At 42.3% G+C, this 27,043-nt stretch overlaps 1 long non-coding RNA gene across 1 annotated transcript; it reads right to left on the minus strand.

The window, feature by feature from the left end:
• Positions 1-2,951: 2,951 nt before the first annotated feature.
• On the minus strand, positions 2,952-23,536 carry LOC121039944 (uncharacterized). Its single transcript, XR_005795053.1, has 3 exons — positions 23,526-23,536; positions 8,633-8,636; positions 2,952-3,083 (listed from the first exon to the last, which is right to left on the minus strand). It is a non-coding gene; the product is annotated as an uncharacterized LOC121039944 (long non-coding RNA).
• Between the last annotated feature and the right edge of the window lie 3,507 nt (positions 23,537-27,043).

Raw genomic sequence — 27,043 nt, forward strand, 5'->3', positions numbered from 1 at the left:
TGTCTTCAATTATGAATAATTTGCTTACAACCAAGTATGGATGATGCTAGAATCTTGTGAAGTACGCTTAGAAACTTAACTAGGATTCCAAAGTTTCCCAAAATATTAGAAATACGTATTCTACCATACATGTAAAATATATGTATGTATATATATGTATACAATATATGTATAAAAATATATACAATATATATAATATATGCAATATATAATATATATAATGTATATAATATATGTATAAAAATATATATTCTACCATACATATAGAATAATATACTGTATGTATAAAAATATACCATATATATAAAAAAGAATTACTGTAAATCCTTCCCCAACCATTCAAGAATATGGAGAGGAAAAGACACTTCTGAACCATTTGATGAGGCCAGCATTGGCATGATACGAAACCCAGACAAAGATACTCCAAGGAAGGAAAACTGCAGGCCGATAATCTTGATGAACATACGTGAAAAAATCCTCAACAAAATATTAGCAAACCAAATTCAATAGCACAATCCAAGGGATCATATACCATGACCACGTGGGTTTTGTCCCTGGGCTGCAAGGATGTTTCAATATAATTAAAATCAATTAATGTGATACATTACTAGAATAGAAGGTAAAAGCCATAGGACCATCTCAATTGGTGCATAAAAAGCACTTGATAAAATTCAATACTTCCATGATAAAAAGCTCTCTACAAAGTAGGAATAGAGGGAAATTACCTCAACATAATAAAGGCCCTACATGGAAACCTTACAGCTAATATATTCCACAATGAAAAAGTGAAAACTTTCTACTAAAATCAGGAAAAAGCTAAGGATGCCCACTCTTGCTATTTCTATTCGACTGGAAGTCGTAGCCGGAACAATTATACTTGTAAGAGAAATAAAAAGCATTCAAATAAGAAAGGGAGAAGTCATTATTTGCAGATGACATGCCACCATACGGAGAAAACCCAAAGACCCTAGCATAAAACTGTTAGCACAAATATGCAGTGCAGTCAAATTATAAGTTACAAAATCTACGTGCAGATATCAGTTCCGTGTCTGTGTCCTAAGAAGAAAGTGTCTGAAAAGAAAATAAAGAAAACAATCCATTTACAATAGCACCAAAAAGAATAAAATACTTCGATGTAAGCTTAACTAAGAAAGGGAAGATTTGAACACTGACAACTACAAGACACAAACAAATGGAAAGATATCCTTTGTTGAATGGGGTAGAAGACTTACTACTATTAAGATGTGACTACCCTGAGTGATCAACTGATTCAATGTTGATTCCTATCAAAATCCTAATAGCATTTCTTACTGAGTTAGGAAAAAAAAAAAAAAAAAAACCAGAAAATTCATATGGAGTCACAAAAGGCCCTGAATAGCCAAAACAATCTTGAGAAAGAAAAAAAAATGAAGCCGGAGGAATCACACCTTCTGCTTGCAAAATGTACTACAAAGCTACAATAATTAAACCTGTATTACTGGTAGGGGCGCCTGGGTGACTCAGTCCAGCGAGCATCGGACCTTGGCTCAGGTCACTATCTCACTGGCTGTGGGTTTGAGCCCGGCATCGGGCTCTGTGCTGGCAGCTCAGAGATTGGAGCCTACAGCCTGCTTTGGATTCTGTGTCTCCCTCCCTGTCTCCCCCTCCCCCACTTGCACTCTGTCTCTCTCTCTCAAAAATAAATAACATTAAAAAGGAAAAAAAAAACTGTGTTACGGGCATAAAGACAGACATATAGACCAACGGGACAGAACAGAGAGCTCAGAAATACACCTCCATATATGTGCTCAATGAAGAAGGTGCCAAGAATACACAGTGGGGAAAGGGAAGTCTTTGAGTAAATGGTGCTGGGAAATTGGACACCCACATGTAAAAGAATGGATTTGGACCCTTAACTTACGCCATGCACAAAAATGCACTCAAAATGGGTTGAAAATTAAAGCATAACAGCAGAAACTACAAAATTTCTAGAAAAGAAGTTCTGGTGACTTCGGTCTTGACAATGATTTCATGGATATGAAGCCAGCACAAGCAACAAAAGGAAAAAGAAAATGGAAAGACCATGAACCAAAAGTCTTCAGAAGAGCAAGGGAGAAAAGTCAATGCTGTGAAACGGAATGGAAAAAAATTGCAAACCCTGTATCTCATAAGTGGCTAAATTTGAAAATACATAAGGCACTTCTGAAACTCTAGCAAAAAAACTCGTAACCCAATTAAAAAATGGACTACTGACTTGAATAAACATTTTTCCAAATAATACACAGATGGCTAACAAGACGTATGAAAAGGTGCTCAATGTCGCTAATTATTGGGGAAATGCGTATCAAAACTACAATGAGATAGCACCTCTCACCTGTTAGGGTGGCCGATATGAAAGAAAGAGAAAGAAAGAAAGAAAGAAAGAAAGAAAGAAAGAAAGAAAGAAAATGAAGGAAGGAAGGAAGGAAGGAAGGAAGGAAGGAAGGGAGGAAGGAAGGAAAGAAGGAAGGAAGGAAGGAAGGAAGGAAGGGAGGGAGGAAGGAAGGAAGAAAGAAAAGAGGAGAAAAGAAAGAGACAAGTGTTGGCCTGGATGTGGAATACAGCTGACCCTTGAACAACGTGGGGATTAGGGGTACTGACTCCCAACCCAGTGTAGTCAAAAATCTGCATATAACCTTTGATTCTCCCCAAACTCAATTACTAACAGCCTACTGCTAACTAGAAACCTTACCAATGATGTGGTCAATTAACACATACTTGTGTGTTATATGGATTATGTATTGCATTCTTACAATACAGTAAGCTAGAGAAAAGAAAATGTTAAGAAATCCTTGAGGAACAGAAAATACACTAACAGTACTATACAGTAAAACCTTGGTTTGCGAGGGTAATTTTTTTCCTGAAAACATGCTTATAATCCCAAACAATTGTATATGAAAGCAAATTTCAAGAACCATTGACTCAGCTGTGATCATGTGACATTGGGCGTCACGTACTACTCGTATTGCAAAACATCACTCGTTTATCAAGTTAAAATTTATTAGAAACGTTTGCTCGTCTTGTGCAACATTCGAAGAACAAGTTACTCGCCACCCAAGGTTTTACTGTACTGTATTTATCCAAAAGAATCCACGTTGGGGCGCCTGGGTGGCTCAGTCGGTGGGGCATCAAACTCTTGATTACAGCTCAGGTCATGATCCCAGGGTCATGGGATCGAGCCCCATGTTGGGCTCCATGCTGAGCGTGGCGTCTGATTAAAACTCTCTCTCTCTCTCTCTCTCTCTCTCTGTCTCTCTCTGCCCTTCCCCCCTGCTCTGTCTAAGACAAAAAAAATGAAAAACAAATCCATGTATAAGCAGACCCATGAACTTTAAATCCTTGCTGTTGCGTCCATTTTAATTGGAATTCTTGTATACGGTTAATGGGATGCAAAACGGTGTAACCATTATGGAAGTTACTATGGAGATTCCTCAAAAAAATTAAAACTAGAACTGCCATGTGACCCAACTGCCCCGCTTCTGGGTACTTACCCAGAAGAGGTTACCATCAAGATCTTGAAGAGATACTAGCCCTCCCATGTTGATTGCAGCAAACTTACAATAGCCGAGATACGGCAACAACTTAAATGGCTTATTGACCAAGAAATGGACAGGAAAATGTCATATACATACACACCAGAATATTTTTCAGCCTTCCTTCTTAAAAAAGAGGGAAAGCCTGCAATATGCAAGAGCATGGGGGGAAGCTAGAAGACACGATGCTAAGTGAAACGAGCCAGTCTCAGAAGGTCAAACACTGCATGACTCCATCCGCGTGAGGTATCTGACATGGCCAAACTCGGTAGAAGCCGAGGACAGGATTGTGGTTGCCAGGGGTTGGGGGGAAAGGAAATAGTGAGCTGCTAATCAAGGGTATACATTTTTAGTTATGCAAGATGAATGAGTCCAGACGTCTGCAGTACGGCAGTGTGTCTATAGTGAACAATACTCAACCGCACATTTAAAAAACTACTAAGAGGGTAGGTCCCATGTGAAGTATCCTTAAAACTTAAAAGCGAAAACTTTTTAAATGTAAGAAATTAAAACATTTTATTTGCATTGTTTTATTGCTTTCCAGAAAATACTTTTATTGCCTATCAAAATGGAGCAGGGCAGAGAAAAGACTTTTAAGTGCCCCTCCTCAGAGATATTTTTCCCCTTTGTTTTGGCTATCGCCGTAAATTGATGTCCGCAGGATGTCACCAGCTCAACCAAGCCTCAAGGATATTTTTTAATTCACCAGAGCAATAAAGCATTTATGGCTCCGGTGTTAAAGAGTGCTAGTTTGAACAATGGAAATTTAGACACGGCTGGATTTGATACGTGGCCTCAGTGTCGTGGTACAAATTTTACAAGAGGAATGAGAGATTGAAAGGCTAAACCATAAATACACAGCAAGTTTTCAAAAGAGAAAAAAAAAAAGAAAAAAGGTAGAAATATTGGTTAAATTCGTTTCCCCAGGTACCAAAAAAAAAGAATTCCCAAAGCTGTGTGATAAACAAGTACCCAGGAAAGCCGAGCTGCCAACAGCAACAGCATATTTTTATTCGAAAGGTTAATGCCAAGGTCCCAGGGAGATAATTCCATTTTAGAATGGACATAAAACTTCACTCACCTATTGACATTATTTTACTGTATTCTGTGAGAGAACTCTATTGAGGGACCTTGATCTCCTGTTTATTAACATTTGATTTGGAGTCCTCTGTTCTCAAACCTCAGCTCCAAGGTCAGGCTTTTCAGTTCCTCACCACCCCTGTTTGCAGTAGAATCTCCCTCGTTCTTCTTAGCGCGTCCTCCCCAGGATGCTGATGTCTGGGTATCCTTTGTTTTGTGCATGCCAGCGTTGCTCCTTGTCCTTGTTCTCGAAGAGGCACTCCTTCTGAACACTCCACCTACCTGCATACGTGTCCTCAGTCCCACATCACTCCTGCAGTCAGATGTACCCAAGTCCCAAACAGCTTGGGTGTTCTCCTGGGTGGCACAGTCGGGTAAGCATCTGGCTTTGTTTGGCTCAAGTCATGGTCTCATGGTTCAGTTTCTGAGTTCAAGTCCCTGGTCAGGCTCTGTGCTGACAGCTCAGAGCCTGAAGCCTGCTTCAGATTCTGTCTGGCCGGCTGTCTGACTCTGTCTCTCTCTCCTTTCAAAAGAAATAAACATTTCAAGAAAAAAACACAAGTAAATATAGAAGCACATGATCCACCTTCAGTACCAATCGTGGCTTAGTTACTTCTGTACGAAAGGTGGGCACACGAATACGGAACCCCCAAAGTATGCAAACTGATGACCACTTAGAGCCGTGCTAGATCAGGACAAGCTTCCCCCAGAAGGAACGCACCGCTTTGCAGTTTACAGCTTGGGGCCACAGATGAGAGCCCTCACTTGCTGTGGACAAGTCAGTTCCCCATGGAGGGAGGATAAGGCTAAGCTCTACCTGTCCAGTGATTCCTACCAAAAGTGTCCATCACTTATCTCCACGTCCAGAGGCTGGGGTTCATAAAGGACACAGAGAGGCCAGCATGTGCTTTAAGGACACACACACACACACACACACACACACCATTCTACATTGGTTTGCAAAAGGCTAACTCCAAATTACACCCAGCCCCCACATTCTGCTTCTGCAGTCCCCTTGGGTTGTGACTGTTCAAGTTGCCTTCTACTTTTCTGGAAGAGTTTGTGGAGACTTGGTATCGCTCCATTCTTGAAATGTTAGATCGAATTCCGTACTGTAACTGTGACTGGCACAGTCTTCGCGGGAAGCTGTGTCACTGCAAAAAAATCATCAACAGACAAAGAGTTATTCGTGCCATCTCCTTTTTCTTGCTCAACTGGGATCATTTTTCAAGAATAATTTTCTATGTCACCTATTTAGAATCTAAATTAGACACTTCCTCCTGTCTTTTAAACATCTGTAGAATCCTGAGTGATATGGTATCTTTCATTCGCGTTATTGGTACTTTGTGTCTTCTCTCTTACTCTGATTGGAAGTTTCTCATTTTTGTTGATCTTTTCAGAAAATCAGATGTTGGCATTACCGATCTTCTCTAGTGACCTTTAATTTGTCTTGTGGTTTCTTTTGGCCCAGGTATTGTGTGGCTCAAAATATGATCTACCTTAGGGAATCTTCCAGGTGCACTTGAAGAGTATGTGTATGTGTTCGTGGGAGTGTTCCACAGCATAGACACGCTTCCTTTCACCGAGAAAAATCTAGATAGGAAAGTGACATGTCAGAAAAATAGCAATAAAATAATAATAATCCACAGAAAGAGAAAGAGTATGTGTTGGAGTTATCAAACCATGAACGCACGCATTCAAGGACAAAAAGAAGGACCAAGTTTGAGGTAGATCTAATCTTTCCAAGCAGTATTGTTTGGAGCAGCTATGGGGCAGTCTAGGGAGAGACCAGACCTACTTGGCCAATAGTCTAAGCAGAGAGTGGTTATTCACAAAGCCTTGCAAAAAGTAAAAGTAAAAACTGATTTTCATGTTTTATTAAATTATGAAATGAGAAATAGTAACTTCTTCCTATTTTGGGACCTCTTTTAGATTTGGGACCTCTACCAGAGGAACCTCTACCAAAAATCTATTGCATGTTCATCAAGGGTGAACCAAGGATCGTGCTATGGAAATTAGACAAGAAATGAGGGGCGCCTGGGTGGCTCAGTAGGTTGAATGTCTGACTTCAGCTCAGGTCGTGATCTCACAGTCTTTGGGTTCAAGTCCCACGTCGGGCTCTGTGCTGACAGCTCAGAGCCTGGAGCCTGCTTCGGATTCTGGGTCTCCTTCTCTCTCTGCCCTTTCCCCGCCCCCACTCTCTCTCAAAAACAAATAAACATTCAAAAAAACATACGCAATTGAACCTTTGTGGTTTCCCTGGCTGGGGAAATTCAACAGCGTTTTGACTTTGCAGCAAAGCAGATGTAGCTCTGAGCAGACCCTGGCCTCCGAATCAGGCTTGGCTGTCATTGCTTGTTCTGAAGGAGGTGTGCGAATTGATGTCAGTGACATGAAATGCTAAGGTGCCCCAGTGGAGAGGTGTCCACGATAATCTGCCACCCATGGCCCTGCAGACAGCACGGCACGCTAAGGGAAGCAGGGCCCCCCTGCAGATAAGGAGGAGGGCTCGCACAAGTCAGATTTTATGAACCAGGAGCAGGGCAGAGCAGCCGGGCCAAATTCCCAGGTTTCTGGATGGGAGAAGTGAGAGATGAGAGCGACAAAGGAGAAAACCAAGCCGGTCAGGGGTGCGCGCACCTTGTCTCACACGTACCTTCAATAGAAATAGCAACATACTAATTTATTCTTCCAGGAATCCCTAGAGTTTGATAATATTCTTATATTTTTCCAGAATAGAATGTAGAGAGCTATCCAAATTCAAACATTACAAAATCCAAACAAGAATTGTATAAGTGATGGGCACGGAGGAGGGCACTTGTTGGGATGAGCACAGTGTGTTGTATGTTCATCTGTTTTGTTTCTTAAATTCCACATATGAGTGAAGTCATATGATATCTGTCTTTGACTGACTAATTTCACTTAGCATAATACCCTCTAGTTCCTTCCATGTTGTTGCAAATGGCAAGATTTCATTCTTTTTCATCACTGAGTAATATTCCATGGTGGATATACACCACATCTTCTTTATCCGTTCATCAGCTGATGGAAATTTGGGCTCTTACCATAATTTGGATATTGTTGAGAGTGTTGCTATAAACATTGGGGTACACGGGCTCCTTTGAATCAACATTCTTGTATCCTCTGGATAAATACCTAGTCGTGCAGTTGCTGGGTCATAGGGTGGTTCTATTTTTCATTTTTTTGAATAATCTCCATACTGTTTTCCAGAGAAGCTGCACCAATTTTCATTCCCACCAGCAGTGCCAGCGGGTTCCCCTTTCTCCTCATCCTCACCAACACCTGTTGTTTCCTGAATGGTTAATTTTAGCCACTCTGACAGGTGTGAGGTGGTATCTCCTCGTGGTTTTGATTTGTATTTCCCTGATGATGAGAGATGTTGAGCATTTTTTTCATGTGTCGGTTGGCCATCTGGATGTCTTCTTTGGAGAAGTGTCTGTTCATGTCTTCTGCCCATTTCTTCCCTGGATGTCTTTTGGATGTTGAGTTTGGTAAGTTCTTTATAGATTTTTGGATACTAACCCTTCCTCCGATATGTCATTTGCAAATGTCTTCTCCCATTGCCTTGGTTGCCTTTTAGTTTTGTTGATTGTTTCCTTTGCTGTGCAGACGCTTTTTATCTGGATGAGGTCCCACTAGTTTGTTTTTGCTTTTGTTTCCCTTGCCTCCAGAGACATGTTGAGTAAGAAGTTGCCGTGGCTGAGGTCAGAGAGCTTGCTTCCTGTTTTCTCCTCTAGGATTTTGATGGTTTCCTGTCTCACATTTATGTTTTTTATCCATTTTGAGTTTATTTTTGTGTATGGTGTTAGAAAGCTGTCCAGGTTCATTTTTCTGCACATCGCTGTCCAGTTTTCCCAGCAGCGTTTGCTGAAGACACTGTCTTTTTTTCCATTGATTATTCTTTTCTGCTTTGTCAAAAATTAATTGCCCACACATTTGGGGTCCATTTCTGGATTTCCTGTTCTGTTCTATTGATCCACTTATCTGTTTTTGTGTCTGTACCACATTGTTTGATTTATTCTTATGCCACTAATAGAAAAATGTTGCCTCCTTTTGTGTGTGTGTGTGTGTGTGTGTGTGTGTGTGTGTGTGTGTGTATTTAGGCCTGAGGAAATATTTGTACAAGATAAATTGTCGGAAACAAATGTAAGATAATTTTACTATTTCACTAGCCATCACCAAAATGCCATTATAAATGCAGTATCGTTTTATACTTCCATTAAGATGGTAGGAGAATGAGCATTTTTCCACAACTTTCCAGAGAGGACATTATCTTTTCATATTAAAAAAATTAATAGTCCAGAGATGATATTTTATTACTGTTTAATTATCAGTTATGCAAATTTTACTAAGGTTGAACAGACATTATGTTAATTAGGCCAATTCCTTTTCAATTAATTGTCCTTTTGTATCTTCAGCAATGTTTGAATATTCCTGCCAAAATTGTACACGCAATTTACGAGGATTCCATGGGCAGTAGAACGAATTTTCTGTGTGTCCCCAAAATACATACATACAGTGCGACCTACAAAAACCACATTCACTAATTGTTTGTAGATTTCATAGTAATGGAACATAAATATTTTTCTAATGTTCCTTCTAATTTCCTTCTATTCACCATATTTTTTAAAAAGCATTAACTATGACAATGTCGCCACTACTTATTCCCATTTATTGGGACTCGTTTGCCCTGCTAAAACTGTTCTCCATTTACAATGCCTCCCAGTGTAGACTACTGGTATATATATAGACGCACTCTGGCCCATGACGTGTGCCTACTCACCATTGGTTTCACCTGATACAACTGCCTGGAGTTTGCAAAATGCCACACAATTGTGTTCTTACAATCTACAAACTGTCCCAAAGTTGAGTCAGCGTTACATATTACCTAGCGTACTTCTCAATCTCATGCCGGAGAAAAATATTCCCTAAGCACAAAATCTGGAACAGCTCTCGTCCCTGGGGTGATTTCCTTCTAGGCCATCCTTGTATTATGGGACAGGTCTGCTCTTTCTTGGCATGCTTCTCTGACATATTATCACTGTTCTCAAAATGTGTGTTTGACACAGAAAAAAAATTAATAAATTGATTCTCTTACATTACGTACAAAAGTATAGCAACTGAATACTTGTCAACAGACAGTCCCAACACGCCATCACACACGTTATCCCTTACCCATCAGTTCCCCAGTCCAGGGGCCCAGCAACTGCCTCCTTGTGTCTGGCCCATGCTTAAGGATTGGGCCACACTCTGCAGACACTGCAGGATGCAAACCTTGTCGGCCAGGGAATCCGGCAGAGTTGCAGATTATTATTTTAACATTTTAAGATTAAAAGTTTCTGCGCTCTAGGAGTTATACAGATTTAAAATCACTTTTGTTGTATTCACTGCAGTATAATTCATATACAGTACTATATTAGTTCCAGGTGTACAATTTAGTGGTTCAACAATTCCATACATTCCCCAGTGCTCATCACGGTAAGCGGATTCTTGATCCCTTCTACCTGTTTCACTAGCCCGGATGCACCTCCCCTCTGGCAACCATCAGTTTGTTCCTAGAGTTAAGGGAGGGGGGTTGGCTCTTCTTTTCCTTGTTTGTTCATTTGCTTTGTTTCTTATCTTCTACACGGGAGTGAAATCATACGGTATCTGTCTTTCTCTGCCCGGTTAATTTCACTTAGCGTTATACCCCCAGGGTCCTTCCTTGTCGTTGCAAATGGCAAGAGCTTTTTCTTTTTCTCTTTTATGGTTGAGTAATACTCCTTAAGTATACCATGTCTTCGTTATCCCTTTATCTGTGGATGTTATTTACCTGTTGTAAATAACGCCACAGCAAACAGGACTGCGTATATCTGTTCCAAAAAGTGTTTTTGTGTTCTTCGTATGGACACTCAATACGAGAATTACTAGGTCACATGGTAATCCTGTTTTTAATTTATTGAGGGCAGAGTTGTATACTTTTTCTATTAGCTTCCAAACCTTGAAAGACCTGCCAGACCTTTCTAGAAATTAATGCATCGATTGCTTATAAATATTTTAAAAAGCTGCGTTCCCTCCATTTCTACAGCTTCTGTTGTGTGTAGGGTTTGTAGGGGGACATCCGAAGCGCACTGGTCGGTCCCTTGAGGTTTCTGAAGTTTGCCATGAGCGTTACACCCGCTGAGGAGGCCGGCAGGAGCGAGGCCAGCACCCTGACAGAAGAGCCGAGAGGAGTCACCCTGTGCAGGAGTGTATATTTGTAAGATGGAATATACAAACTGGAAGAAAAGTAACCTCCAGAAGACAAAACGGCAGCGTTCTAATATCTGAAGGGCGGCTATGTCGGACAGGGATTCCCTGTGTTCTGAGTCACTCAGTCCGGTGCAAAAATGAAAGGTACTGAGGGTGACTTGAGCTTCGTAGTAAGAACCTGATGGCAGTCACATCGAGGGCGGCCTCGCTTGCTCCCGGAGGTACCGCATCCCATGTCTCTGGCAGATTTCGAGTTGAATAACCGTTGGGACACCGTGCTGCGAGGGGAAGGTGGAGTGTCAGATGAGGCGGATTCAATGGATGGCTCAGTAAAGCAAGCGGTGAAAGAGGAAGGAGAAGATCTGTGATGTCGACCCGCCAGCTGGGCTGGCCGCGGGGTGCCCAGATTGCACCTTGTCTCTAGGTACGTTTCTGGATGAGCTTTGCCCGTTTTAATGGCGCGGCAAAACCCGAGGTGCTGCAACCCCATCACCAGCTACCTTGTGCAACCAGACCCTTACCACCCTGTCTTTAAAAAAAAAATGTTTTAATGTTTATTTACTTTTGAGAGACAGGGAGAGGCAGAGCGTGAGCGGGGGAGGGGCAGAGAGAGAGGGAGGCACAGAATCCGAAGCAGGTCCCAGGCTCTGAGCTGTCAGCACAGAGCCCGATACGGGCTCGAACCCACAGACCGTGAGATCATGGCCTGAGCTGAAGTGGGACACTTAACCGACGGAGCCCCCCAGGCGCCCCCTTTGCCACCTCATCTTGCTGCCGAGAGGGGTCTCATCTTTTGTTCTCCTCCAATCAGAACATATCAGAAGAGTTATCTTTGGTCTGTTTTCCTTCCTTACTCCATATTTTCCCCTCAAACCATCCAAATCTGGCTTCGCCTCTCACCATCCGGGTAAGACCAAACCTCTCAGGTCCCGGACATCCTTCTCATCTTCAGATCAGACGATGGGTGGCTGCTTCTACCCGGGAGGCAGAGTGGCACGCCACCGGGTAACCACTCTGCTTTTTTAATGCTCTGCTTTAATTGGCTTTTCCTTTTTCCTTCTCCGCCTGCCTTCGGAACCCCTGCCTGGCAGCTCAACAGTGAAATGCTAGTGTCCCTGGGGCCTTCAGGGCGCTTTCTCACTCTAACTTGCATGTTGCCCGCAGTGCGACCTGCGTGGTGGCATCACTTAGATGCCACCCATGCCAGTGACTCCTTACGTCCAGATGTGCTGCCACCTCACGCTCCTCCAGTGGCCGCATCAACACTAGGAGCTCTCAACACAGACTTAATTCCCACCACTCTTGAATCCCGTGTTGTCTCCATGCTTCTCCAGACCTATAATGTCGCCGGAGAAGCAATTCAACAGCTTAAGCTAAAAATTACAGAGTCGGCTCTGAGTTTTGTATTTCCTCATTCAACCCACGATTCCTGTCCATTCCACCTACAAAACACATCCCGGTATGTTTACTTTCTTGAACTCCACACTGCTTCAGATCCTTATAATCCCTGAACTGATCCAACAGTCCCCTAAATCCTCATCTTACACCCACTATATCCTCTTTGAAATCCATTGTCCACACAAGGGGCCAGAGCGATCTCTTTAAAAGTATTTAAAAGTGATAGTGGCAGTACCCTGTTTAAAATACCCCAAAGACTTAAGATGAAGGATAACATTTCTGGGCCTCGATTGCCAAAGCAAAGACAAAAACAAAAAATAAGTAAAATTTGACCCCTTGTAAAACACTCTCCTCTTTTACTGACTGCACTCCCAGACGAGTAAGTGGGTTTTCCTCCGTGAACGTAAGGTCATACATTTGCACCAGCCCCTCCCTCACCTCATTTCCCCTCATCTAGCACATTCTCCTCATCACCCAGGAACCTCTGAATATTCTCCAACTATCCAACCTAGAGAAAACTCTCAGTTATGCTTTATTCTATCCCTTCTTTCATCTATTTTAATCCCTGGTATAAAAGGCGTGTCCTGCGTAGGTTATAATTGAAAAGCCCTCTGCAGAAGGGTCTCCTTTAAACTACCAACAGCAATGAATAACTGGAAAAGAAAACTGTTCTATATTCACAGAAAAAAAATTTAACCTATCTGGAAGAGAAAGGATTCAATACATTTTCTTTCCAATGCATGCCTCGGGGATATGTGCTCTCAAAGATCAAATATCCCATTCACTTTCCAGGTGAAAGCCTTCATTCATTCAAATGTTTTAAAATAAATTGATTGCATATTTATTATGTACCAAGCACCGTTTAAGTAAACAAAACAGACGAGGGTCACGGACTCGTGGATCTTACATACTAGTCAGAGAGGCAGATAATTAGCAAGTAAAATCAAGTTCAATTTTTGTACCATAAGAAACAATGCCCTGAAGGATCTCTCATTCTCTAATACACACATTATAATTGACAAGCTGACGGCAGGATATGTTTAATCTAGCTGGTAAGATAAGGGAGTCATTATGCTCAGTATGAAACTAAGAAGGTCTACTTTATTTTTTTTATTACCATGGGGTGACTCAGTGACCCACTTAAACATCTAACTCCCAAAGCCCACCTGTCAACACCAGTGCATTAAATAACAAAGACAAGAATCCATTTTACGTGCCGTTTCCTCCATGTCTGGAACACTTTTTAGGATGCTTTAGTAAAACAGCATATTGCGTTTCTGAAACAATTACATCCTCTCAGGCCCTGGGTTGATAATCTACTTGTAGCCTAACGAGGCACGGTTGAATTTGGTCACGGTTTTGTGAAGCAACCAGAAGGCTCGGGGACGCCCAAGAAGTCCACTTACGGGAAAACACGGGTTGCATCGCACCTGCCTTGTCAATGGGACCCAACACGGAAGGAATATGAGCTTACGTGTGTCCCCCTGTCCTTTGTCACTTCACACGTGCCCAAAGCACTGTGTACTTTATAGGCATGCTTGCGTGCAAGTTGGCGACAATGTTGTAAGTCAAGTGGCAATATGTCACTTTAACAGAGAGAAAAAGGGACTACGTGGCTTCTTCAGGATTATGTTGCTGGCACGTGGGGTGGCTCAGGCCCACCTGAGGCAAAAATGCACGCTCACTCTGTTCCTCCTCTCTTTTGAGCATATCACACCCTGGGGTGGGCATCGAAAGGCAACGTGTACTTAAATAATCAATGTTAGTGTGCTCTTTTTCTTAAATTTTTTAAGTTTTTATTTATTTTTGAGAGAGAAAGAGAGAGAGCAGAGGAGAGGCAGACAGAGAGCGAAAGAGAGAATCCCAAGCAGGCTTCCTACGGTCAGCGCAGAGCCCGCCGCGGGGCTCGATCTCACACACCGTGAGATCATGACCTGAGCTGGAACCAAGAGTCAGACGCTTAACCGACTGGGCCCCCCCCCCCCCCCCCCAGGTGCCCAGTCAACATTCGTGTGCTCTGTTTAAAATGTGCTAGTGTGTTCCCTGAGTCAGCACCTGGTGCAGCACAGAGACTGCTGTGCAGAGCTCCCCCATCTGTCAAAATATTTCAGCTGGATCTTTTTGGGTAAAGGATAAAAGATCGATAAAGTCGTGTCGTTGATTTGACTGTGCCTTCTGAGATTCTTCATTGCCTCTCGGAAAGCCAGACTGTGCATTGCGGAGGTTACGGAAATTTCTGTGCAAAGCGTTTCACAAATGGGAGTTCCAAAGTAAATCTCTCTTAACAGAAGACAAATACTATTGACGTTCAATGTAAAAGGGAACTTTAGAAATGGAAAGAAATGGAAGCTTCCGTCCGTCTGTATTCAGTCTGAGTAGCTCTTGTCTACTAACTGCTTAGGCTTCAACCCGACACACACACCCTTGGTGTGTGTGTTTTCGTTTCTTTAGGTTTTTACCTAGAGGGTCAGGAGCATCTTTTTCTCTTTCCAGACGACCAAGGCTTCAGTGATTCTGATACAGTGTGTTGTTGAGATGTGAAAATCAGGCAATAGTTTAAGATGCTTGAGCCAAGGGCTAAAAGTAGAAAAAAAACCTAGAAGCTTGTAACCTGATGGGGAACATGGAATTTAAGAAGATACGACATGCAAGCCACATGCAGAAGAGTGCATACCTATAGAGCATAATGAATAATTATAAGCACTTACGTACTCATAAAAAGTGTGAATATCCTACATCAGTCTCCATTCTGATCTCTCATTCCTCTCCCCTTAAAAGTGACTGATATCCTGACTTTTAAGTCTGTTCTTTGCTTTTTAATAAAGATACTTTTATCACCGCTACGTTTATCCTTAAAACACGGAGCTTAGATTATGTCTATTTTAGACCTTCATGTAAAGTTAAGGCTGTAAGAAGTATGACACAACAGTTTTTCCTGAAAAATTTGGGGACGCATGGGTGGCTCGGCCAGTTAACTGTCCAACTTCGGCTCAGGTCATGATCTCATGGTTTGTGAGTTCAAGCCCCGTGTTGGGCTCTGTGCTGTGAGCATGGAGCTTGTCGGGATTCTCGCTCTCTCCCTCTCTCTCTGCCCCTCCTCCATTTATCTTTGTCCAAAAATAACAAAATGAGCTTTGAAAAGCAATTTGGGGATACATGTGCGCCTATGCATCAGCGCTCCTGTATCCTTTGGGTAAATTCCTAGTAGGTCTATTGCTGGGTCGTAGGGTAATTCTATTTTTGATTTTTTGAGGAACCTCCCCACTCTTCTCCAGAGCGGCTGTACCCATTTGCATTCCCACCAAACAGTGCAAGAGGGTTCCCGTGTCTCCACATCCTCACCAGCACCTGTTGTTTCCTGAGTTGTCAACTCCAATGTTTACAGCAGCACTTTCAACAACAGCCAAGTTATGGAAAGAGCCCAAATGTCCATCAACTGAGGAATGCATAAAGATGTGGTTTATGTATAAATGGAATATTACTTGGCAACGAGAAAGAATGGAATCTTGCCATTTGCGGCAATGTGGATGGAACCGGAGGGTAACATGCTGAGTGAAACAAGTCAATCAGAGAAGGACAGATATCATACACTTTGCATATTCCATAATTCTACAAGGTTTGCATTTTCAGTAAGAGTAGATTGCTTTTCCAAACATCCAAAACTAGAAAGACAAGATAGGAAAACTTGTGGTGGTGAGAGAGATTGTCATGATAGAAACCAAAGTTATTCTCTACTGTTTTGACTATCTTTCTATTAATGTTTCATGCATCCTTTATTGAAGTGTATTCCTAGGGTTTCAAACGAAGTATCCTCCATACCTGGCATCTATCAATGGGAGAAAGTTGAATGATGAAGAAAAAAACAACAACAACTCATGGATCTGGTTGCTACTTGCGGATGGTCCCGGATTGCAGCAAACACACTGGTTTACAGTAAAAATTGGTCTTGCTTGCTCACTTCTCTTTCGGTTAACTTTATCTTTTCTCATGCAGTTAATTTATTATTTTTCCCTCCATGCCTGAAAACCCTTTAGAAGATTCAAGAATTCCTCCCAGTTAATTCATTGTTACTACAACATGTAGTTATCTAATATTGACAATAATTTAAAATTCAGCTGAATATTTCGGATCCGATTATTAAAGCCTCCAGATATTGAGTTGTTAACACCATATAGTTTATAAAAAATATATGACACCAAACATTTTTTTTAACGTTTATTTATTTTTGAGACAGAGAGACACAGAGCATGAACGGGGGAGGGTCACAGAGAGAGGGAGACACAGAATCTGAAACAGGCTCCAGGCTCTGAGCTGTCAGCACAGAGCCCGACGCGGGGCTCGAACCCACATACCACGAGATCGTGACCTGAGCCGAAGTCAGACGCTTAACCGACTGCACCACCCAGGCGCCCCGACACCAAACATTTTTAAAGAAGTTAGTGTCTAGAGTAACCCATTTCATTTAAAACATTGATTTTTTTTTTTTTTTTTTTTTTTTTAGTATTCACAGCTTGAATCGGTAGTAGAAGTTAAAAACAAAAACAAAACAAAACAAAAAAACAAAATGTGGTCTAAATGTTTTGATCTGACTTTCACCTTTATATCAATAAATAAAATATTGAAATTCAATTAACTATCCATTACAATAGTGATAAATAACACGTGTGAATTAAAAATCTTCTCTAAATGGTGCCAAGCCTGTTATGTTATGTATTCTTTCTAGGCTTTTCTAAGGAAATGGTAATGTATTTGCATATCACAAAGTGCATTTCCCTTCCTTTTATAGTTTCTATTTTATACTAGGTGACTAGATTAGGTGAATAAACACAAATCAGCAAACAAGTGTGAGCTAATTTAAAAACATTAAAATAAATGTATTGCCCAACAATTAGCTTCAGATGTATAAGTCAACAGAAGCATGATATGCTAACTACAGGTATTTTATTTAAATTTTTTTTTAACGTTTATTTTTGAGACAGAGAGAGACATAGCATGAACGGGGGAGGGGCAGAGAGAGAGGGAGACACAGAATCGGAAGCAGGCTCCAGGCTCCGAGCCATCAGCCCAGAGCCTGACGTGGGGCTCAAACTCACGGACTGTGAGATCGTGACCTGAGCCGAAGTCGGATGCTTAACCAACTGAGCCACCCAGGCGCCCCATTACAGGTATTTTAAATCATAGGTAGAAAGAGCAACCAAATAAGGTGTGGTACTTTTGCTACTCCTGCATTTGAGAGATAGATTTGAATTGTCCCTCCTCCCTTAGAAACTGGTTCTTATTTTCTGCTCTGAGCTACTTGACTAAGTCAAGTACATTCCGGGTCTTCCAAGGCTACACGATAAGAAATCTGTATCATTTGTCTGTGCGCCTCTAGGAATTCTCTCTGGGAAGCCCTTCTGGCTGAACCCAGATGCCCATCCATTCTTACCATGGCACCAGAATTTACCCTACAGACCCTTTCTTGCCATCTGAATACCATTGTGAGACCTCATTCAATGCCAAGTGGCGCAGAAGTGCCTGGCCGAGGGCTGCCCAGACTGGTAGCCCACAAAATTGTACTGGAAAAAAAAAATCGTTTAATCTCCAGACTTTGTGTATTTAAGAAGCTCTAAATGCACCAGCTAGGCATCTTGACTTTAATGTCTGATAGACAACTTGTAGCTATACTTTGCGGAAAGCGCAGGTTTTCAACTCATTCCTCACCAGCGTGCTGAGACCCCAGTCACTATCCTAACTGTTCATCTGAATGACTTCTTGCTAACTCTGTGTTATGTGGACGCCTTCCAAGTTTCCCTCCTTACTCTGCTGTATTCACAGTTTCAGCACCGTTATTTTGTCCTAATGGTCAATGACAACCCCGATCAAAATGGATATAGAAGCATGGACAAGGGCAAATAGAAAATCTGGTCACAGACGTTCCCTAGTTACAGCTGATGCTCGTTATTCATAGGTTGCCTATTTGTGAATTCACCTGATCTGCAATGGATTCGTAACCCTAAAACCAATACCGCCATGGCTTTGCAGCCATCCCTCGACACGTGTCAAGAGAGGACAGATTTGAGTCACCAGATGTAAGTGTTTCCAGCCAAGGTTGAAAAGGTGACAGTGCTTTGTTTTCTTGTTTCAGCTGTCCTACTGCAAACAAGTGTGTTTTCGTGGTCTATGTGGTCTTACATTGGTTTCTTTTCATTCTTTGCTTAAAATGTCCTCCAAGCAGGGCGCCGTAGCTCTACTTTCCTGAAGTTCAAGGAGGCTGCAGTGTGCCTCAAGGGGAAAATAATTGAGCGAGGTAAGTTTTATCAGGCATTAGCTACAGTCTGGTAGCTATACAGTTCAGTGTTAAGGAATCAACGGTATACCTTAAGGAAGTTGTCCTTAAACAGAAACACACACAAGACAAGGGTGTGGACTAATCCACCGATGAAAATATGTGGCCAGAATGTGCAGGAACGGAGCCTTGATCGACCCCAGGAGTCCAGGCTTTGCTAATCTAACTTTCGCAGTGACTTCACAGAACATGACCGCCACCAGTGACAAACATCAACTGTGCAACACAATTTACTAGAATCACGTACTTTGTTACGAGAACAAAGGACGAAGCCCGAGAAGACATTAGACGTCTGTAGATTACTTGCCATGAAAGGCACCTCAAACACAGGAAAGAACAGGAAAGAAACACACATCCTATTTCTGCTGCTGTCAACTGATTGCACGCGGTTAGGGATGAGCACTTCAGAACAGATTTTGCGATTCTACGTGTACCTTCCTGCGGACACTAACCAGAGGGTCTTGTCATGTTTAGCTGCAAATAGATCTTCAGATAAATAATTACTACATAATTATGCTAACGAAATTGTATTTCTCTTCAAGCATTATTCACCCAACTTAAAGCCTCCAGATATCGGTTGCCTCTCAACATTAACATTCCTTGTTACTGGTTGCCTCTCAACATTAACTCTGTGACCCGAATTATTCACTGCACCTTTTCAGAATGAGACTTGGAATGTTCGAAAAAAGAATGTATCTCAGCACTGATCACCCTGGTTATCTCTTAGAGCTAAATCACTTATGACAGCTAATGTGAATAGTTCTTTCTGGAAGGCAGAGGTGAAGTCAGTATGAGGCGTGGGAGGCCAGATAACTTGTGATCAAGGGCAAGGTCTCAGGATCATAGACATGAAAGAAAACTTATAGAGAGTTATCTGATGCTTACTTTACCACTTAATACACTAAAAAAGTTGACCATGGATATTTGTTTGTCTATCTACTCTGTGTGGAGAATATTTGAGTACTTGGGAGTGAGATAGACAGAAGAAATCTTAGTTTAAAAATCTGGGCACTAGAACTAATCTAGAATTTTCCTAAACATGAAGAGAAAGGATGAGCTTGGAATATCATGAAGGCTTCCAGGAGACCATAGAGCAGGGGGTGGGGGCAAAGGGAGGATCAATAGAAGGTAAACGATTTGGTTCTTAATCTGATACATATTTAAGAACTAGCTGGAGGGGTGCCTAGGTGGCTCAGCCGGTTGAGCGTCCAACTTCGGCTCAGGTCATGATCTCATGGTTCCTGGGTTTGAGTCCCACGTCAGGCTCTGTGCTGACGGCTCGGAGCCTGGAGCCTGCTTCGGATTCTGTCTCCCTCTCTCTCTCTGCCCCTTCCCCACTCGTGATCTGTCTCTGTCACTCAAAAATGAAAAAACTTAAAAAAAAATTAATAAAAAAATACAATAAAAAAAGAACTAGTTGGAAAGGACCTTGGATGAAAACCTACAAGTGTCAACTTCATTCTGTGGTCCTAGGGAGTGCAGATCAGAGTGCAGATTTTTTAAAACGTGTTTTTTTATTATTTATTTCAGGGAAGGGAGAGGGGCAAAGTGGGGGGAGAGACAGAGAGAGAGAGAGGGAGAGAGAATTCCAAGCAGTCTCTAGACTTAGCATGGAGCCTGATGTGGGGCTCGAGCCTCATGGCCCTGGTATCATGACCCGCACAGAAATTAAGACTCAGACACTTTATCCACTGAACCACACAGGAGCCCCAGAGTGCAGATTTTCAAAAGGAGGGCAGCACATATGAGGTTCCCTGAAATTGGTCTCGAACTCTACAGAAGTCTAAATTATTAGGCTCATTTCCTAGTCTTCTTTTTAATACTGTAACTCCATCTCAGGAAACCGGAAGTACGAACCTATGAGATCTGTCCCATTTGTTGTATCACATTTGGGAAAAACGTAATGACAGATATTAGAATTTTAAAGACAGGATTGGTTTTCTATCAGCTAAATGACACAGACACATCAATCCAAGCCCATCGATTCACACAATTTTGCCCTCAATTCCCAGGAAGGCAAGCAAGAACTTGGCATAGTGGATGCAGAAACACCCAGGGGACGTGACACTATGTAATAACTCCTAGGCTGGAGCATTTGTGACTTTAATTTATTGGCCTTGAACATTTTGTAACGTGAACTACAAGTGGCTGGGTTTGAACCAACCAATTTGTTGATGATTAAATTTCTCAAGAAAAAACAGAGTGGTTATGTTTTAGTAGCTCCTGGGACATCCCATTCCTGCCAAACAGCAAGCAACTTGCCTTCCCAGAAGGGTTACAAGCTCTCAAAGAAGAGAGCAACCATCTTTGCGAGATTGATGTCTCCAGAGATTTAGGGATGATATAATATAGAATAGCAATCTCATCAACATCTTCTGACACATACGTGAGCTGTGTATGTGTGAGAGAGAGAGGGAGACAGAGAGACAGAGACACACAGAGATTGAGAGACAGACAGACAGACAGAGAGGGAGGGAGGGAGGGAGAGAGGAGAAGGAGGAGGGAGGAGAATTAAAGACAGATAAACGGGTAGATAGGTAGAAAGGCAAATAGATAAAGACATTTAAAAATTTAAGACATGTCAGAGTGTGCTGAATAGGATTAGAATATTTCCTTTCCCTAAATGGGGAGCAACTTTCTGATCTCCCAACTAACATTCTTTACAGGAGGAAATTGAAGAAAACGTACAATTAATAAGATGTGGTCCTTGTCACAAGTAGAGCAGGGCAGTTCCAGTTGTCAAAAGAAACAGGGATACTTCACTCTGATGAAAATCTGATGAACTGGACAGCTGTCTCTCTAAAATACTCAGAACACGGGGCACCTGGGGGGCTCAGTTGGTTGAACGTCAGACTTCGGGTCATGATCGCAGGTCATGATCTCGCGGTTCGTGAGTTCGAGCCCCACGTGGGGCTCTGTGCCGACATCTCGGAGCCCAGAGCCTGCTTCAAATTCTGTGTCTCCCTCTCTCTCTGCCCCTCCCTCCCTCACGGTCTTTCTCTCTCTCCCAAAAATAAATAAAACGTTTAAAAAATTAAAATAAAATAAAATAAAATAAAACAAAATAAAATAAAACAAAATAAAATAAAATGCTCAGAACACAATCTTACATGTACCTACAAGCCCTAACTCTGAGTCTCAGAGTTGAGAAGTGTGGAGAAGACCTCAGACGCTGAATTTAGAAAGCGGCTGTTGTAACGCCATCCACAATGGTGAACTACCTAATAAAATCAGAATTTTAAGCCCATTATTGTTTAAGAGAAAGCAGGTTGAGAGAAAGAACTGCCCAATTTTGACTAAAGAACATTCCTGCCTAGAGAGATCACATAATGCCTAAGTGCTAGACCACTTTTTATTCCCATTAGTATTTCAATGATTTGATTAGAAATGATAAAACCCTTAATTGGGCTTTCGGAATAATAATTAAGTGAAACTGTTTTCCATTAATAGAATGGAACAAGAATAAGAAATGAAGGAACTCTTTTCAGAGACGGTTCAGGCCCTTGAGAAAGACATTCCGGGCTCTTACAGCGGAGACGAGACCTATCAAAAGCACTTACCCAGATTTCAAAGACGGTAGAAAGTGGCGACAACTAGACGGTTTCTAAAATAAAGCCCCGAGGGAAAGGTAGAGGTCAGAAATCTTTTCCCTTATTTTCAACCTAGAGAATTAGGCCCCTGTTTTTAATTTGTACTTATCCCTGAGGTTGGACGTGTTGTACAATTTTATGAAAATACCAAGTTTACAGTAGAAGGATAGTGGACGCTTTATTTTAGTGCTTGGGAAGAATTTCAGGTGACCACAGGCATTTTTTTCCCCACTTTATTGTAAGAAAATACTGCACAGTAAAATAGGCCAACCTTGGTAAACCATATTTCCGATGAATGTTTTCTGCCTATATATATATATATATATATATATATATATATATATAATAAAAAAAGCCTGTTTCAGAAGTGCATGTGTAGGTGAAGGTCCCCAATAGAGAAAAAAGGAGCCTTCTAAATTTTCTACATCAGATGGCCTCATGCCCAAGGGATCCTTAGCTACCATTAGAGAGGGAATCAGGAGGAAAAGCAGAAGCTTGTCTTCTTGGGTAAGGAAAGGAAAGCCGTGGAAAGATCTGAAAAGCCCAGAGATGCCTCCGGTGTCCACATCATCTTATTGTACCAGGATCTCCTGAAGCCAGAGAGAAGAAGACACAGGCCAGGAAGAAAAAAGGGAAGAGTTGAGATCCCTGCTAAGGTACATGGACCCTCAGAACCAGAGGAACTGATGGGTAGGGTGCGGTTTGGTCCACAGCCTCGGTTTACCCTTTTGCCCTCTTCTTCCCGGTTAGCTCTGGCTGCCGTCCTCGTCACAGGGACGCTCTCCTGCCTCCCTTCCTCCATTGGGCCCCAAAGAGAATTAAGGGGTTGCTGCGAGCTTATAAGGTGGGGATTACCCACAAGCAAGCTGAGCCAACTGTGTAGCATTTTGAGCGCCAAAGGGTGAAATGGCGCTCCTGGATAAAGGCCCTCCCTGCCACTGGACGTGACCGGCTGCGGAGAACTCTAACTTTCTTTGAAACGGATGGGAAGGCCAGGTCACTCTTGTCACTCTTGTCAAATTAGCTTCTTACGAAAAAGAGAGGAGGTAATCCATCCGTACCGGGGACAGTTGAATAAGTTCAATATATTCAAATCCTAACGCGTCACTTAATTTCATCGCCCACTACAAAGGAAAGGCGAAACAGACTCCATCATTCTTGGACAAAATTAGGCAAATTCAGCGACATTTGTTTATCTGAGAAATATTATTTGTGAACCGTTTTGAAGTAAACTCCGCTTTCGTGCTGAAGCCATTCTTGAGGTGTGAAAACAAACTTTGCATAAATGAACTCTTTTATGGAACACACACACACATGCATGTACACATACACACAAATATATACACACATATGTATACACACGTATGCACATATGCATACCTACACACATACATGTATACACACACATGCACATATGTATACATACACACATGTATACATGTAACAATTAACCAAAAGTTTTATAGCCAGTGGGTTTCAAGGCTTATGTTTGAACCGGTTGATGTGATTACATTACTTTCTAGATTTTTGATGTGCTTGCTTTCAACTCACGTTCTTGAGTCAAGTGTGAACGGGGCAATGGGGGTGGTGCCCCATGTCTCATCTGTTTAGCAATCTTGAGGCATTGTGAGAAGCGCCAGCTGCCAGTGACAGCTGAATGACACCCAGGGACCATGCAAACCCTCAGCCAGTCTCAGCACTGGGGATTCTATTAGTTCTCTTTGCAGACCATCTTTCAATAAGAGAAATACACTTCTATTTCACTACTCCTCCCTCACCTACTCATGGTGTGTTAGTATCTCGTGAAATGGCTTGACGTTGCAGAGCTAGGGGGAGAAAGGTCTGATCATTTCCATCGTAACTCAATTGACCGTTTGCAGGTTCTTTCAATCTACAAGCCCAACACCACTTACAAGGCGCACGACCATCGAAGCCACTGCAGCTACAAACATACCTGTATTTCTGGGATTTGCATCAGGCATCTAGAATCGATTTTGCTTCCTGTGTCCCTGGGATTGCAGAATGACTAAAACCGCCCTTGCGCACCGAAGCGTTCCTCCCGTGGTCCCGAGGACAGCGTTGCTAGGCAACAGACACCTTCTCCCTGTCCCTCCCGTCCAGAGGCACCGTCGCTGGAGCGTGCCTCTGTCCCCATCTGGGTGCCAGACAGGTGTCTGGAAGTGAGTCATTCTCCCGAGAACATTTGCCTCTAGGATGTCGGGGAAAGTCAGTTTAAATGAGGACACATAAAATAAGCCTTAATAACCTTGAAGGTATAAATATAGTTTTGTGAAGCACAGAGCTTGACAGAATTGGATAATCAGACTGGAGAGAGAGTTAAATACAGACAAGGAGAAGGGAACGGATGCGGGCGGAACAGGCCATTTCAACTGTAATTTTCAGATAATAGGTTTTGAAACATGGCCCTGGTGGAAAAGCCTAAGAAAGAGTTTAGGTAGCTCGAAGGCAGAAGATCAGCGTGGAAGAGAGCAGAAACATGCTTTTAATTAACGGGATGACAAAATGCTTTGGTGGGCCTTTTCTTAGCCAATTATGCATCTTTGTTTAAGCTGTCATATTTAACTTTCGGTAATTCAGTAGGATAATTTTATGCCACGAATTATAAAAGTTCTGGCACATCAGTGAGGCAAATGTGTTGGCTAACTGTTTCCTGTTAAATGAAAGCAGGGAGAGAAAACATTTAGAAACATTTAGCAATTGGATAATTGTTGTCAGGTACATCTTAGGAAAGAAGTGATAATTCTTGCTTCCGGCCATTTAACACAAGCAAAGGTTAGAAAGGTGTTCATTAAATTAAACTGTTTGTAGGAGACGTTTATTTTTCACTTGCAGAGATGTCTCAGGCAAAAGCTGTGCAACTTAACCTTTAAGTTCCTGTTTTCAGAATTAAGAATCCTTGCTCTTTGGGTTCAGGGGTGTGCCACCCAAAAGCCATTTGTTGGAATCCTAACCCCCAGCACCTGAGGACATGACCTTTTCGGGAATACGGTCTTTACAAAGATAACCAAGTTACACATGGGATCACTAGGTGGGCCGTAACTCAATAGGGCTGAAATCCTTATTAAGAGAGGAATGTGGACTCAGGCATCAACCATAGGGAGACTGTGAATGGACACATGGAGAAGGCCATGTGGCACCGGGTGATGCGGCCACGAGCCATCAAGGGACGTCTGGGATATCGGTAGCTAGAAGGGGCAGGAGGAAGCCTTCCTTCCTCAGAAGATTTCAGGGGATCTTGGCCCTGTCAGCACTCCAGACTTCCAGCCCCAGAAGTGTGAGACAACACACTTATATCCCAAGCCACCCATTTTGCAGAAGTTTGTTTTGGTAGCCCTAGAAAACTAACACAGTTGTACTTATGATTATCTAGAAGTGTGTTCTCATTAAGAAAATCATACATATGAGATATATATATATATATATATATATACATATATATATATATATATATCCATCCATAAGGTAGTGTTAAAATCAAGACAACAGGCCCAAAATGGAGTCACTTACGCTAAGTCCTGTTACCAAACCAAGACTTAACTTCATGATACTTTGGCCGTCCCCAAAATGGAACCAGAAACCAGCCCATCAGGATCTCAGGATGAGCATTAGTCAGGTTATCTGCCTGATGGGCTCCAACCATCCCCTCAAGGAAAGTCATCTTGTAAGAACCAACGCATTTTTTGCCTAAGATGACTTCCTCGTCCCCATTCCCTTGTCCCTATAAAAGTCTTTCATTTTGTGCAACTCCTTGGGGCACCCTCCTACCTTCTAGCGTCGATGCTGCCGGATTTGAATCATTTTTTTGCTCAAATAAACTCATAAAAAATGTTAATAGGCCCTAGTTTATCTTTTAACAAAAGTTAAAGTTCTGGTACCAGAGAGAACAGAAGGACTGAGGAGCAGCCAGGCGAAGGCACCTGTGAGCCCCATGAGTTGATTTCTCCCACCACCTCTAGGGGAGCTGAGTGGTGCTCCCTCACCTCCTAACTCTGCAGCTTTGGCGTTAAGACTTTCAGACTTCAACTGAGCCTTTGTTTTTCTGGACCGGGTCCAACCACACTGAGCTAAACTTAGAAAGTGGACTATGTCCTGGCTGGACTGCTCCTGATCTAGAAACTCAACTGGCTCTGGGGTCAAACTGGGTCTGACTTAAGCTGCACTGGGTCCAGGGTGAGGCTTCCAATGAGTAAGAGTTTTGGTTCTTTTGTTTTGTTTTGTTTTGTTTTGTTTAAGCTGAACAAGGAGATGAATCTTACCAAAGATAATCTTGAACTACAGTGGCCACAGTGGAGAACTCACCTAGGGACACATATTCATTAAGTACCCCAGAGGAAAAAGGGTCTGAGCCAAGTATCGCCATAAAGGGGAGAGGAAAAGTTACTTTTCCTCCTCTACAGTTTCTGGGGACCAGGATGAGACCTGGTAGGACACTTGCTCCACAGCCTGTGGATGGGCTCCTGGGAAAACTGGCAGAAACCAGAAAATGGTGAGGATTTTACCAAAGTCAGCTCTCCCGGTACCGGATCTGTGGTACCTGGTCTAGAGAGGGAGGGAAATTTTTATGTTGTCCCTTTCCAAATTTGGATCGCTGGAAAAAAACAACAAAAACAATGAAACAAACAAACAAACAAACAAATAAAAAGCATTTGTAAGAGTTAGATCTTTGAGTTGTGACATGTGAGTTTGCTTTTAGATACCCACTGGTGGTGAGTCCTTCCTCTCCCAGGGACAGCTATTGTGTTTTGTTTCTCCTGTTTTGTGTCCTGAGGCTTGGTAACAGTCATATCAGGGGTCCCCAAAATATGACCGAGCAAAATTGTGGG

Source organism: Herpailurus yagouaroundi, unplaced genomic scaffold (genome assembly GCF_014898765.1).
Source record: "Herpailurus yagouaroundi ecotype Mexico unplaced genomic scaffold, PumYag 181, whole genome shotgun sequence".
NCBI classification, from domain to species: Eukaryota; Metazoa; Chordata; class Mammalia; order Carnivora; family Felidae; genus Herpailurus; species Herpailurus yagouaroundi.